The sequence below is a fragment of the Haemorhous mexicanus genome, chromosome 5 (assembly GCF_027477595.1).
Source record: "Haemorhous mexicanus isolate bHaeMex1 chromosome 5, bHaeMex1.pri, whole genome shotgun sequence".
In the NCBI taxonomy this organism is placed as follows: domain Eukaryota; kingdom Metazoa; phylum Chordata; class Aves; order Passeriformes; family Fringillidae; genus Haemorhous; species Haemorhous mexicanus.
Window position 1 is genome coordinate 55,705,877 of NC_082345.1, and position 15,827 is coordinate 55,721,703.

A 15,827-nucleotide genomic window follows, 5' to 3' on the forward strand; every position below is an offset into this window, starting at 1 on the left:
ACTTGAATACCCCTTTCAGCTTCTTTGATAAATACAGGAATCAGACTTGACACTTCACAAACAGTGAAGCGGCTAGGGATGGAGTGACTGGATTTTGATATTTGTTTTTTCTTATTTCACATTGTTCTACTCAAATAACCATTGAAAGAGGGACCTAAATTCTTGCAGGAACAGCCCATTTCTGTAGCAGAGATTCAGTGCATTTATGTTCGTTGAGTTTCTGTTTAGTTTTCAGTGATATTAGTTTTGTCAAATTTTTTCCTATGAAAAAGAAATAATATTTTAAATTATTTTGATTTTTTTTGATAAAACTTCTCTTTTTTCTCTATGCAAAGGGTCCACACCACTCAGATTTTTCAGTTATCAGTCTAGCACATTCAGATGAGCATTATCTAAGATGCTGCTTAAAATGATGCCTTTTTTGATTAATATAGTTCTCTCTAATTTTGACTAAGCCTAACTTACAGGATACCAATATTACATATTCCATGACCTAACTACTCTTTTCACATGAGAATAAAACAAATTTTTTCCTCACTTTTTGAATAGATTTCACTTGTGAGGTTCAGAGACTTTGTATTGCATTTTACCAAAGAATATTATCCATATTGTGAACCATATTTTTTCTTTCCATTGATATATATTTCTCATCAGATTTGGATCAGTGATGTCTTGCTTTGATTCCGGATTGATGCCAATTCAAATAGCTGTGGTTTGGCCTTCATCTGTGTTCCAATGCTAGTTCTGCAAGATGGAGACAAAGACCTTGCAGGGATTTATGACCTAATACTATCAATTTCTTTTTGGTATGGAAATAGTATTGAGAGAGCTAAAATGTAAAGTATGGCTGATACTGGGAAAGTGTAGAAGAAAGGTTCTCTATCCTAAACCAGTTAACAAGCTGAATAGGAAGCAGAAGACAATACAAGATGTATTGAGAAAACGGTTTTTTGAGATGACAAAAATTTACACTTTCAAGATGTAAATTGTATAAAACATTTCTTCATTGTATAAAACAATTCTTTAGTATAAAAAAATGACCTGTTCCCTACACACATACCAGATTGCAGAGAACATTGATTTGGAAAGGTCTCACAAGGATCATTGTGTCCAGCCCAGGACCATCCCCAAGAATCACACCACGTGCCCCAGAGAAGATTAACTGCTGGGTTAGTGATAAATATATTCTCTTAACTCCTTTGCCTGACTTTTTGCTTATCAGAATGTATTATTCTTGAGCTTGGAGAAAGTGAACTTTGTCAACCAACTTAGCAGCCAATATCAGTCAATCTCTTAGATGTAGCTTCCCTACACTGCCTCTTCCCATAGAATTCTTCCAAGAAGATCCCTGACAGCACCAAAGTTAACCGTCCTGAAGTTCATGGTTGCAATTTTACTTGCAATCTTGCTTCCTCCTTGCCCAGTACTGAACTCGACAATCTCATGGTCATTACAACCTAGGATTCTCCCAACCTTTACATCTCAAACAGGGCCTTCCCTGTTTGTTACTATAAGGTTGAGCAGTACACCTTGACCTTGTGTCAGGAAGCTGTCATCCATGCTTTCCAGGATCCTCCTGGATGGTTAGTGCTTTGCTATGTAGATTCTCCAGCAGATGCCAGGTAGTTAAAGTCCCCCACAAGAACTCTTACTGCGAGGCTGCCTCCAGCTGCCTGCAGAAGTCACAGAATCACAGAATTTCTAGGTTGGAAGAGACCTTTAAGATCATCGAGTCCAACCCACGCTCCAACACCTCAACTAGAACACGGCACCAAGCGCCACATCCAGTCTTTTTTTAAACACATCGAGGGATGGTGACTCCACCATCCCCCTGGGTAGATGATTCCAGTATCTGACCACTCTTTCTGTGAAAAACTTCCTCCTTATTTCTAGCCTGTATCTCCCTTGACGCAGCTTGAGACTGTGTCCTCTTGTTCTGTCTGTTGTTGCCCGGAGAAAGAGACCAACCCCCAGCTCACCACAGCCACCCTTCAGGAAGTTAAAGAGAGTGATAAGGTCACCTCTAAGTCTCCTTTTCTCCAGGCTGAAAAACCCCAGCCCCCTCAGTCATTATTCATACAGCTTGTGTTCTAAGCCCCTTACCAGCCTCGTTGCTCTCCTTTGGACACATTCAAGCATCTCAACGTCCCTCCTAAACTGAGCGGCCCAGAACTGGACACAGCACTCAAGGTGTGGCCTCACCAGAGCTGAGTACAGGGGAAGAATGACCTCCTCCCTGCTCCTGCTGGCCACACTAGTCCTGATACTAACCAGGATGCCATTGGCCTTCTTGGCCACCTGGGCACACTGCTGGCTCATGTTCAGCTGACTCTCAACCAGCACCCCAGGTCCTTTTCCTCCTGAGCGCTGTCCAGCCACTCCGTCCCCAGCCTATAACACTGCAGGGGGTTATTGTGGCCAAGGTACAGGACTCGGCACTTGGACTTATTGAACTGCATCCCATTAGATTCTGCCCATCCATCCAACCGTTCCAGGTCCCTCTGCAAAGCCCTCTGTCCCTCTAACAGATCGACACACGCTCCCAGCTTAGTGTCATCTGCAAATTTGCTAATGAAAGACTCTACACCCTCATCCATTTCCTCCTCCTGCTAAGGCAGCCTGTAGAATTTACTCCCAACAAAGCCACCATTACTAGTCTGCCCTTTTATCCTAACTTGTCAGCTCTCAGCTCATTTGTCAGACATCTCAAGACAGAGCTTGATATGTCAAGTGTTGCCTAACATAGAGGGCCAGTCCACCACTATTCCTTCATGGTCTGTCTGTTCTAAGCAGGCTGTAGTCCTTCATGACAACATTCCAGGTATGGGAGCTATTCCATCATGTGTCTGTAAATGCAATGGGATCCTGCACATAGATCTCTAGCCCCTCCTGTTTGGTCCCCATACTGCACACATTGGTGTATATACACTTTATAGAAGGATTTGGTTGTCTCAATATCCCAGTAGGGGTGCAAAGGGATGCTCCATAGAGTTGTCTTTTGATTACATCTGTGGCTGCTTTTGTTTGACCTGAGGCATTCTGTAGAGTATTTTCTCTCTGAAACCCAGCAAATCTATCATAATTTTCTTCACAGTGAAGCACTTCTGAAGCTTATCAGGCTTCCTTCTCTCTCCTCCCTGCTCATGTTCACAGCTCTCAGGATCCTTAGTCCACTGATAAGTGTGAGTGCCTCAGCAATGAAATCTTCCTCTCATGTCTCCCAGAAAGATTAATGTTAACTAGATTTCCATATCTTAGATTCCTAAAAAACCATGTCTGATTAGATGCTAGACCTGTAAATCCCTGGCAGCTGGAAGGTCCCATGCTGCCACGATAAGGATTTTGGTAACCCTCTTGCCTTATGCATTTCCTACCAGTTAATGTAGTCATGTCCCCCCACAGGACCCTGTTTTTTACAGGGCCCATTCAGTGACTCTCACCCAGTTCTGTTCTTGAGGAATCTGTGCAGCTGATGTAGGTTTCTAGATTCTTCTGCAGAGACAAAAGACTAAAGTGACTCCTATTATTACCATTTCACTGCATGGTTAATCAATGCTTAGAGTTGCATGAATACAATTCATTGCAAATTATAATGTGGTTTTTTACCTTTATTTCCTAGCTGTGATCATTATCAAGATTCTGTAATGTCTTGGCCATGTAAAAAAGATTCTACATGGAATTTTTTTAGTGTTTGATTTGGATGAATTATCTCCTGTACCCTTTTAGTATCATGCTCTCATCAACAGCCACTTAAGTTTGCCAGAAAAATAAACCTTGTGTATTCCCAGATGTTCAGTTCTGCCAAAATAAGAAATGAATTAGGAACAGAGTAATTAAAATATTATAGAACAAGCAAGTTAAAGTTATATCAACTCAATAGTCTTTGAGCCATAGGAAATTATTCTAACATTCTATAAAAGATTTTAACCTGATAACTTTAAACCAGATGACACAATTATCACTATTTCTCATTTAAATTTATGATATCTTTAATATTCTTAAGTGTTTGAGACATTAAAATGTAAAAATTCAACTGTATGTTGTATGCCTGCTAGACATAAAATTAACGGTTTGGGTTATTTTAATGACCATATTAATGTTTCTTTGTTTCAAAACATCAGCTATAACAGAGAACACCTTCCTAAAAGTTCACAGAACTCATGTCAAAAAGCTTAGAGATAAACTTGACCCACTTCCTATCACCAAAGAGAAATCACAAATGCCTATCTTCCCAGAAGAGAAAGGAGAGAGGGATTGCTATTCAGTAGAGAAAAAAGTATTTTCAGTGCAACCGACATAATAAAGAATCTGCAATAAATGATTTAATTTCTGTCAAGTTCAAGCTTTCACATAAAGTTTGAGTACACAAGCATATCTTCTGTGATATTGGAAAACATAATGCAATTTTTTCTGTTCTGGGCAAGCTTATGACTTCAACTATTTTACTCAATTGAGAAATAATTCTGCTGCCTCTTTTAAGTGAGTTTCCTTGCCCAGTTGGAAGCATATTTTTATGGCCCCACTTGCTATAGTATTAGAATATCTGACAGATTTTATGCTTTTGCCTTGGTTACATCCATATAGAATAAAGAAACATGACTGTCCATTCTATGGTAAAAATTCAGTAGATAATTCAACAAGGTTTTCTGGGTTTTTAAAATCAATGGTTTAATTCATTTTAATGGTTAAATTTTAATTTAATCAATTTAAAATAAACTTTGCTTTTAATAAAGCAAAGTTAAGATAAGTATTTAAAGACCCAAAGTAGTATTATAATCTCTGTGATAGTCCAAGATCCAGTTGCACTTTGCCTTTCTTACCTTTGTCATTGTGGACATCTCAAGTACATGAGCATGTCCTTGATGAGGCATCTCTTTATGTAGTACAATAAAATACAAGTAAGTGTGCAACTCCTAATGCCTTCAGTGGAACAACTTGCCTCCTTGAAGTTATGTACATATAGATATAAGTAGTTTACACTATTAATTTATTTTCCCTAATACAATTACTGCTTTTCATGGTCACTTTTATCCACTATCAGCCAATTAGCTGATTTAATTCTTAAAGGCTTTTCTTCCACATATAAAAGGTATTCAGATTATGATCCTTCAAGGTTTCTAAAGATTTCATAGTTACTTCAGATGAATAAATTATTAAATAAACAAAATTGGCATGTGAAGAAGAATAAAGAAAGTTTCATTGAGTACTCCATTTTATTTTGGTAAAATCTCAGGATCAAGCTCTATTACAATCCCATCTTTAAACCAGAACAATTTGAATTCAGTCTTTTACTGATATTAGCTGTATATAACCTTGTGCTTCAAAGCTTATCAACAGCCAGAAATATTGCTGAAATATATTTTTATTGCTGGGATTTATTTATTTGTTTTAGACATTAATTTCTGCAGACTATAGAAAGAAATCCTTCACATGTTACTTTCCTACCTTTTAAGAAAAATTCTCTTCCATATTTATTCTTTCATGACAACATTCCCTAGCAAAACCTTAAAGTAAAAACTGAGGTAAAGTCCAGAGACTTAAACCAGTCTTAAGCTGCCAGATGTCTGTTTTCCTGTTTATATCAGTCAGAGAAAAAAAAAAAAAGAGGTTTTAACAGAAAACTTGCCAAAATTTTACAAATATTTGCTAAGCTTTAAAGATATTTACAACTTATTCTTCCCAGGAATAAGCCCACCACATTTGTTCATGTGAAACTACTTTGATTTTTCCAAGAAGCTGTCTATGTGGTCAGTTGTTTAGCTTTTAAAAGGTTGCTTTTGTGTTGAAATAGGTTCGTAAAAATTTAATGGGTAATGGTTTGCGGGATCACTGAAGAGCTGAGGTTAGCAGGCATCTCTGGGATCATCTGATTTACCCCTTTGCTTAAGGAAGGCCACCCTTGGCTGGTTGGCCAGGAAGATCTCCAAGGCAGGAGGCTTCACAACCTCCCTGGGTAACTTGCACCTGTACTTGGTCACCCTCCCAGTACAAAAGTGTTTCCTGGTGGTCAGAGGGAACCTGCTGTGTTTCAGTTTGTGCTCATCACTTCTGCTTCTTTCACTGGTCACCACTGAAAAGATCCTGGTTCTGTCCTCTTTGCCTTGGGTTCAAATCGGTGCTTTCTACAACTTCTAGGTCCCCAATTTTCTGAGATAATTCAGAAAAGTGGATTATGTGATTTTGGAAAGCAAATAAAGCATTCCATTTTACCATGAATTTTAATATAACTGAACAGAAAAAATGCTAAAGCTAAGATTCAAAGAAAATATTTAGCAGCAAATAAGCAAATATCTCTAAGTAAATGTAGATTACGAACAAGTTTGTGGTTGTGCTATTATAATTATCATTATTTTAAATTATTGCATTCATCTTTATTGTTAAAGAAACATTTAGACAGAATTTTTAAACAACATTTTAAACAAAATTATAACAAAGAAGTTGTTGAGAAGGTGGGTAATTCATTGTGTAAAAGCCAAGAGATTTCAGATCTGATTGCAGATAATCACCTTCATAAAGAAAACCTCTGTACGCAGTGGGTAATTTCAGGGTTTTTTAGTACATTGTGCATTTTTGTAATTTATACATTTTGTGTAACTTTTATGTCCAATGATGTTTTTAGTTTGTCGTTATTAACATAGTTGTGATACTTTAACACACATTGTAGGCGTGCAAATTGAATCAATTTCTGGATTTTTGTTCTATAATCAAAGTTCTTCTGAAATTTGAGACTTTCTTATCTATGCTTCACTAGCTTTATATTCTTAGCCACCGTTTTATTATGTAGCATAATTATAATATCATTTTCTTATCCTTATGCTGCTCCATTTACTGAAAGAATATCTTATTCTGTTCCAAAGAGATTTTTTTTTCTCAGAAAAATTCTATATAAATTAAAGATAACTGTATTCACAATGGAAATATCTGTCTGCAACAGATTTGCTCTCTGGATACCTCTCAGTCTACAAGTATCTATTTTTACTGAACAAATGATATTTCAATTTTGTCAGTGTAACTGAAAAAATACAACTGTTTGAGATTTGAACACTATTTTACAGTTTCTTGATAAGATTTGAATTGCTATCCTAGTCACAGGGTTGATAAAGGAAAATCTACAGAAATTTTTGCCTGTGAGAAAGGTTTTCCTTATGGAACAGCAGTGCATATACACACGGAGAAAGCATCCAAGCCATCTGCCCTTGAAATCATCATGTTTTTACCTGAACTATAATACTGGAGAATTACTCCAGATTTAGCTTCAGTTTGTGTTCAATGAAGAGCTTCACTCCAGTTCAGAGCCATTTAAAAACAAGTTTCAGGCTGGTTTGAACTGGGCTTTAGCAGTTTTAATTTTCAATATGTTCCTTTGATTGCAGCACAGTAACACCTAAATTGCTTTGTGCATTTACCTCAAAGCAACAGCAACTCTGTGTCACTGCTGCAGGTATCAGGCAGTCTGCCCAAGTCATAACCTCCATCACAGCTCCCAGAGATTCATTCCCTTTCTATTTCCCAACTCTTCAGAAAATATTGCTTCAGGATCTGGATGTGGCAAGGAAGCTATTGTAACAGTCAGGTTTATTTTTTTAGATACTGATAATTTAGTGACCTGGAAATTATAGCCTTCCTATTAAATTTGTATCCTGGACATTTCAGGAAGAACTAGATGCCTTCATCTCTCAGGATGCACCAGTATTTCACAGAAAGACTTGGATTAGCTCCATAGAGAGAAGAATTCAGTTTTTTCTTAAATGATAAAGTTAGTTGCATTCTGGAAAACATATTCCCATCTATATAAGAATTCTCAGTAAATCATAATAAAAAAAAATGACATATGCATAGAATGAAAAGTTTAAATTTATCTTAGCTTCTAGAAATAAGCTTCTAAAAAAAAGCAAACTCCAAGAAGAAACTACAAAGAATTTTCCATGAAAGAAATTATAAGTACACGGAGCATCCTAGCGGGCATTTCTATTAAAGCAAAATCACTGAAGCCATCCAAAAAACAATTACATTGAATGGCTCCCTGGGGGAGACTGGGGTCTGAATGGGAATAAGTTCCTGAAGGATGAAAAGGCTTCAGTCCCTCAGCTTCATGTTGCATATTGTAGTTAAAAGTTAGTGTTTTGCATTACCAAAAGTCAGGCTACTATGGCAAGGTCAATTAATAAAAGTCAGCTGCAGATAGATCACCGTGGCCTGACAAGCCTAGGTTGTTCTAAAGAAAGGCAGGCAGACAGACACCTCTAGCCCAACCATACAGTATTTCTTTGGAGAAATTCTTTAGTCCTGGATTGTCTTAGAGTTTCTGATCCCAGACAAGCTAAACAGATAGCACTGTTACAGAATGGAGCTGATGTTTGCCAATCACTTCTTTCTTGTTCTCTATGTATCACACACAGGGAGTTTTGCAAATCCATTGTCTCAGTTGCAGGCTAGAATGCTTCCAAAATCACATAAAATCACAGATTCTCCTCAGAAAGTGAAGGGAAATTGACACACAACAGCAGTGGTGAATAGTGGGAAATTATCTGAGTCTCAGTACTGTTACAATTATCTTTAAGAATAACTCACCATTTGTGCAAGACCTTCAGAAACTTTAGATAACCTTTTAGATAATTCTTCAGATACTGCTGATAAAATACAGATTAATGTATAAAAAGTGCCAGTGAAATAAAGATTAATGTTAATAATAATAATAATAATAATAATAATGAATTTTAATAATTAGAATATATCATCCTGCCAAAATATGCCATCCATGAGCACCAACAGCAAAAAGTAAAAGATACACTTCAATGGTATGAACAGTAGATGCTTCATTTGAAGCTCCTCTTCAACTTCTTATAAGCTGTATTTTTTAGAACAGATTCCACGGATTTATATGCTTTGGTCAGCTTCTGAGCATGCAGACTGGGGGCTCGTTTCCAGACCAAGATATTTTGAAGTGGTGATGGAGACCTTTTTACAGAAAGCAAGAACCAGCTTCTGATATCTCTAAACTCGTCTTCTCTTGGAGGTCTCTGAGGGCTGACTTGCACTGATTTATCTTGATCCTTACAGACAGAGAAGAAACTGCCTGAAATTTTTCAGCTCCATATGGATCAACTTCTGGGTATGTCCTGGGACTCTGTTAAAAGTCAGTACTGTCATTTGCTAAAAGTTTGTAAGTAAGGAGTGGAACTAGAGTAGAAAAAAAAAGTTGCCATATTATTGTGATTAAAATATTCATCAGGTTCAGCAGTATTTTAAATAAAATATGGAAATTACTATGTACAAAATCCCAACAGCCAGCAACTCTTTGTAGGATATTCTAATTATTTCACAGAATGTTGGATAATTTGTTTTATCTTACTGCAGTAGACTTTATACCTTTTTTTTCCGGGAGAGTACCTCTGCAGATTCATTTCATTTTTAAGCGAAGACCTGGCTTACTGAATACTTTGATCTCTTTGCATGTCAGTACATTTCTAGTCACGTTTTATATTGGAATAGCAACCAAGGATACCTGGTATGTCAGTCAATTTTTATATTTTTCACTTTCTTTATGAAAGCCTGACTCAGTCTACCCAATGTAAAATTTGCAACCCTGGCTGTGTATTACAAAGCTGATTGTGTCCAAATTCAGCTTTCAGTGGAAAACAGATAAGAATGAAGACATTGCTGAACCCTGATAATGACTTGACACCAGTCTCTTCAGTTTAGTGTCTACAAGTATTTGTGAGTTGATTTATTGTAAAATTACCTTCATAAACCCCCCGGTGAGGTTAGAGGGGCTTATCTATTGGAAATTTCATTATCCCACTGAAAGAAAACTCATGATCTACCTTGCACTGTCACTTTACCTGATAAAGAATAACATCTATATCCTGAGTCAGGATGTGCTGCGAGTCCCATATTATGCAAATGTTTTCCAGATGACTCATGTGGTTTCCCACACCAGAGAGCTGTGAGTTTCATTTGCATCAGTAGCACACCAGCCCTTTGGCCCTGGCAGCTGGTAGTTCAACTCCACTGTACCAGGCAGGAAAGCTGACATTACACTTTTGCTCTCCAGAAAAGATCTTGCTTTGATCCCTGACTCCATATCTATGGGAAATTCACCCACGTGGGAAATAGTTTCAGTGATGTTTTCCTGCCACAAAAAACATTCTGCTGTCATTATTGCTGCTTAGGTAAAACCAGGCTTTCAAGTAAAACCTCATCAAACACAGGTCCTGAGCTGTGGCAGGTGTCCTGGTGCTAAGAGACAGGATACAGTAGGATGCAGTGATGGAAAAAGTGCAGGCACCTGCATCCACAATGCTACTTCAAATGGACACACAGGGCTGTCTGCATGCAAACAGCTGTCCTTCCTTGTTCTTTAAAGGAAAGCATCATGTATTTTAATGAAACTTATTACAAGGGGATCACGAGCATGATTCCTTCAAGAAAAAAGACATGAAGAAGTCATAGGACTTTAAGTATGTGTAGCTCTGCTCTGTGTGCAGAACAAGCAGAAAGCATGGTGTGATTATTTTTTACAAGTATATTATCTATACTATCTCATTTCTGGTTTTGTGCAAAGCAATACACATAATTATAAAACTCACTGAGTTAATCAGACTTTCTAAAAAAACAAGTGCTTCATTTCCATCACCTGTAATGTTTATGGTGTTGTCAGTGCTGTTGTTTCTCCCTTTTCTGGTTTTATGGGTGTTCTGTCTCTTGAAGTAACAGCTCATTTCTCTTAAATGAAACTACAGGTTCTGAAACACAGACATTTGAAACCATCTCTGGAACACATTTTCAGGCATCTATCCTAAACTTTCAGTGTTTTAGACAGTTATTTATAGTGTACCCTCAGTCTGGCATTTGAAATAATCACATTATTGTTATTATATCTTGCAAATTGTGTATTCCATAGCTGTCATTCAGTGAATAATATCCTGAATTTTGTATAAAACTAATCTTTCTGTCATTCCTTGTTCAGTGTCACACTGCAAACAATGACAAAGGATGGACGATCTCACCAGAAATGATAACCTCTATATAAAATTATTGCAACTCCTTCTGTATTTTCAGGTAAGTGTATGAACCATAGAAATGAAGAAATAAATAACAAATTTTTCAGAAGTGCTTAGCACTTGTGATGAAAAACTATGTGGAGTTAGCACAGCATATATGTATACAGTTATATTTACTAGTCTGTATCATCCCAGAATTATGCACACAGAACTGAACTTCTGATTTAAAAAGAGTAGACAAGTAATATTGAGGCACTCTTTACAGCCTGTAATATGTGAGAGATGTAAACAAATTGATAGAGAAATAAAAGTATTGATAGGTTCATCTCTGATTTACTATTTTAATTGTTTAATTTTTACTCTTCTTGTAACAGGCAAGTTCCCAAATTTGGCAGTACAATATATCTTATGCCTCTCCAACATTCATTTTCACCAGTTCACTCTCTCTCTCTTTTTTTTTTTTTTATTAAAATTCCATGCAAAAAAATACCATTCTAATCCAGTTGATAAGATTTTCTAAGAAAACAGCCATTGAGAAAGACTTCCAGCTGCAGCCTATGGAAACTGTCTTTAGATGTGGATGGTTATTCTGTTCCTCAATAGAAAGAAATCAGTTGTCTGCAGTTGTGTTACCCTCTTCAAGCAGTTTTCACCCTCTTATTCCTAATATTGCTCCTTTTCTTGATATTTATTTACTCTATTGATATGTCTTCTTCCATGGTACCAAAGCCAATACTTGAAAAAAAAAGCTTTAATTGGAGTAAGACAAAACTACTAGAAGCTGTATTGAAGAAAGATTTTGACCAGTCATAAATCAGACCATATCTGTTGAAAAGTTCATCAAACTTTCAGGCAAGATTAGAAAAATAAAACTTGTAAGTTAAATAAATATAGTTTATTTTATTAAAGGTCATACTTATTTGATATTGATGAGATAGTGATCACAAAGACAGTAAAAACACTGCAGCCAACTTGAGGAGTACAGTAGGCTTCCAGAAACAGAGCAAATGATGTATCAGGTAAACAGGAAGCAAAAAAGGCTTTCAAACTAGCACTGTATATAGCACTTCTTAATAACACCAATCTTGCAGAAATTTTTTCAGAATATTATGTTTAACTTTGGCTTGTTACTTATTCAAAGAACATCAAAGACACCTGTGCATGAAGCAGGATGTGATACCAGTCATGCAATTTATATTTCCCTTCCTCTGAGATGAGGAGTGTTGTTCAATGCATTGGTGACCTGCAAATTTTTAATTTAAATTTAAAAAATTCGGTTTTACAGAGAAATTTTCCCTTTATTTTGGAAAATGTCATCTGTTTTCTTCTCAGACTAAGTTATGATGGACCAGGAAATCTCCAGAATTTTTCTGAAATCCTGGCACTGAATTAGTCATTGACAAAGGAAAATAAGCTAATTCATTGGTGGAAAGACAGGTGCTGTCTTATTTGTAATGTTGCAACCTTTGATCACAGCTTACATATTGTGAAAAAAATGTTAACATACTTGTATTTGCAGAAGTTGTGCCTATTACTTGGGCACCATCATAATATCTGCTTGAATTTTAAAGAAAAATGAGTCAATGTTATTTGCTACATCATCCAACATTAACTCTGGTGGCTTCCATTGATTATTTTGTCATGCTTTCTCACTGCAGTTCATTGGATGTAAGATGAACACCCACTCTGGGGTTGGAGTGTGCCCTTTACAGAGGTCAGTGTCTGCAGCTGGTACAGTCCTTAGACAATTTTCAATATTTTGGGCTCCTTATGGAAGGCTTTTAGACACTATGACTCTGTCACTGCTCTTTTTTCCTTTCATTTCCATACTCCTCGGCATGTCATATCACTCCAGTTCTACCAGGAGAAAAGGCATTTGTTTAGTACAAACAGGAGCTTGGCTTGTCATTAAGGACACTGAGCATCTTACTGTACTTCCAGCATTTTTTCAGCATTTGGGACAATGCTGTTTTCTCTTCCATGCTGCTGTACCACTTAAAATGTTAAGTTCCTGGCAGTTAATGACCTGCTGTCACACTATAATGTCAAATGAGAAAAATTATTGCACTCCATTATTTTAATGTTTAAATGTGACAGAGGAATTTACAGTTATCAAAACATATGAAATGTGTAAAGACTTCTACAGCAACCTTTTAAGACAACCTGAAAATGTTCATAAGATTCTGCTGAAACAAGCTAAGCACACTCCTGATTTGTAGTTCATTTCCTGATAAAGATTTAATATACTCATTAGTAAGTTTTCCAATTTCCTTTAAGTTATAACCAAAACGTTTCCAGATTAATTTGTCTTTCATGTCAGCCAGCTTATTTTCATCACACAGATTATTTCCACCAAAATATTTTTCAGTTCTCATGATCTTACTAGTAAACTTAATCGAAGAAAGAAGCTAAATTTTGAGCTAAGGAGGAGACAATACAATTTACGTATATTCAGAAGTACAGGATGCAGTCTACAGATAAGATCTGCTCCTTCTTGTATTTGCCATACCCCTTTAGAACAATAATTTACTTGCCCAGGAAGCAGAATAATTATTAGTGATATACATACCTTACTCTCCTATTAGCTACTGAAATTTCAGGAGAATGAAAAAATCTGAAAGAAATGACTTCTTGCTGAGAAAAAGACCTTTTCACATTTAGACTGCAAGAGGGTATAATCCACAGCAAGTGAAACACGCATGTAAAATGGTGTTTTCTAGATGCAAATAACTGCAGTATCACAAGAGCTAAAGGTGCCATTACATTAGATACTATCAAAACTGTGAAAAGTAATATTTCCTTCTTCTGACATTGAATTTTGCTCTTCGAAATTCAACCAGAATATGCAATTTCCTAATTATGCCACATGGCACATAAGTTAATTGAAAGCATAATAAGTTACCATTTTATTTAATGGCTGATGTGAAGGTGAAATATACTGGATCGTTTATGCATATTTTCAAAACAAAGCCTTCTCCTCCCTACACCATTTTATGTCTCCTGCCTTCACATTCTGCCTTGAAGTAGATGCATAAATTATAAATTGTCTTCCAATAAAATAGATTTACAAACTGTATCTCTTAATAATGCTTTACTTTATTTGTTTTCTTCTTTAGTAATAAAAAAATATCTATTAGTTGGAAGAGAGGCAATGTTATTAGTTAAAAACCCTTTTGTGGAAATTGTTATTTGGGCATTTCTGGAAAAGGAGATTTTAGATGCCGTGGCTCATTACTCTTTCTATGGAATAGTAAAAGTACTGCCTATTCTGTGTGATTCCTGGTTCATTGACCTGATACATAGAGTCATTCAGATCTCATTGTGTCTATCTTACAGTCACAAAACAACATTAAGGACTTGTTTCTGCTGTCAGTAAAAATAAGTTGTGAGGCCCTGATGGAGTTGCTTCAGCATAATCACACACAAATTATCAGTAATAGCAATTGAATAGCCTGCTTGTCCATGAGCAGAACTAAACCCTAACTTTGTAGAAAAAAGACATTTTATAATTTTAGATGGAAAAATTGCTGTACCTATGCAAAAGTTTAGATTTTAAGCTTCAAGGTCTCAGCTACTGAACGACTGTGAAATCTGAGTGGAAGATTCTGTGCATTTTCATGAACTGCACATAACCACTCTTGTTGAAGGGAAACCTGTAGACCAGCGCTGTTCTGTAATTCATACTGTGTGCTCATTTATCTGATTAGTTTCATTAATGCCAGTGGGACTTACAGCCTTAATATTTTCCATGTTTCAGAGAGAATTACACAGAAATGCACATACTAATTTACATTCCATTTTTAACCTACTATTCAACCAGAATAAAATGTATATGGATCCAGGCAAATCTGTTCTCAATAACATTTTCTTCAGACTACTGTGAAGCTGGAAGATATTTATACATCATATACTAATCTTTATGTCTATGTAACATATGTTTATGTGTATACGAAATGTGCTTTAAATGCAATTCCCATGTGCAAATGCTTTTTCAAATGCATAGAGTTATGCTTAAGTTAACAGGTATAGATATTTCAAAGTATCTGAAACTTTTTTTCATTGAGTATTGAAAATTAAACTTTTCAAAGGCTTCCTGAAAAAAACACTGTCAAAATATTGCTTTTCAGATAAAACAGATTTTCTTTCTCTTTTAGGAAATCCATCCTAGGCATGAAAATCCATCTTGTCAAAAATTGATCTAATCAATCTATTTCTACAAGAAAACTTCAATTTTATGAGATATTGGCTAACAAAACAGAACTAAAACTGGTTTATTATTTTTTGCAGGTTTCACTGCATTGCCTGCATCATCTATATGCTTTAAAGTAAGCATATGTTAGTTTGTAGTTTTGGTTTTGATGTGCCTGGGGCATATTCACTAGAGGAAATTTCACACAAAATATCACTCATACCAAGACCACAATGCCATATAAACCAAAGCAACCACCAGATAATTCTTCAGACATGTAATTTCTGGGAAACACTAAGTATGTTTCACCAAATACTTTGAAAATGGACACTCATTGTCATACATTTGCCAGCTACAGTGAAGTTTAAATACTGGCATTGTAATAGAAAGGGATTCAGCTTCAGATACTTCAACTTTCATTCATGTAATTTAGGACCCACCACAGCTCCCTTAAATGTGTTATAAAAATACATCTGCTGTGAGGATAAAATCACAAGGAGCCATCCAGGCTAAGTCAGGAGACATAACATTTAATAATGAGCTGCATGTGAAGACCCATTGACTTGATGAATGATAAGTACTGTATGGAGCAAAAAAGTCTTACAGAACATCCATCACAGGTGTAGTAACAAGGG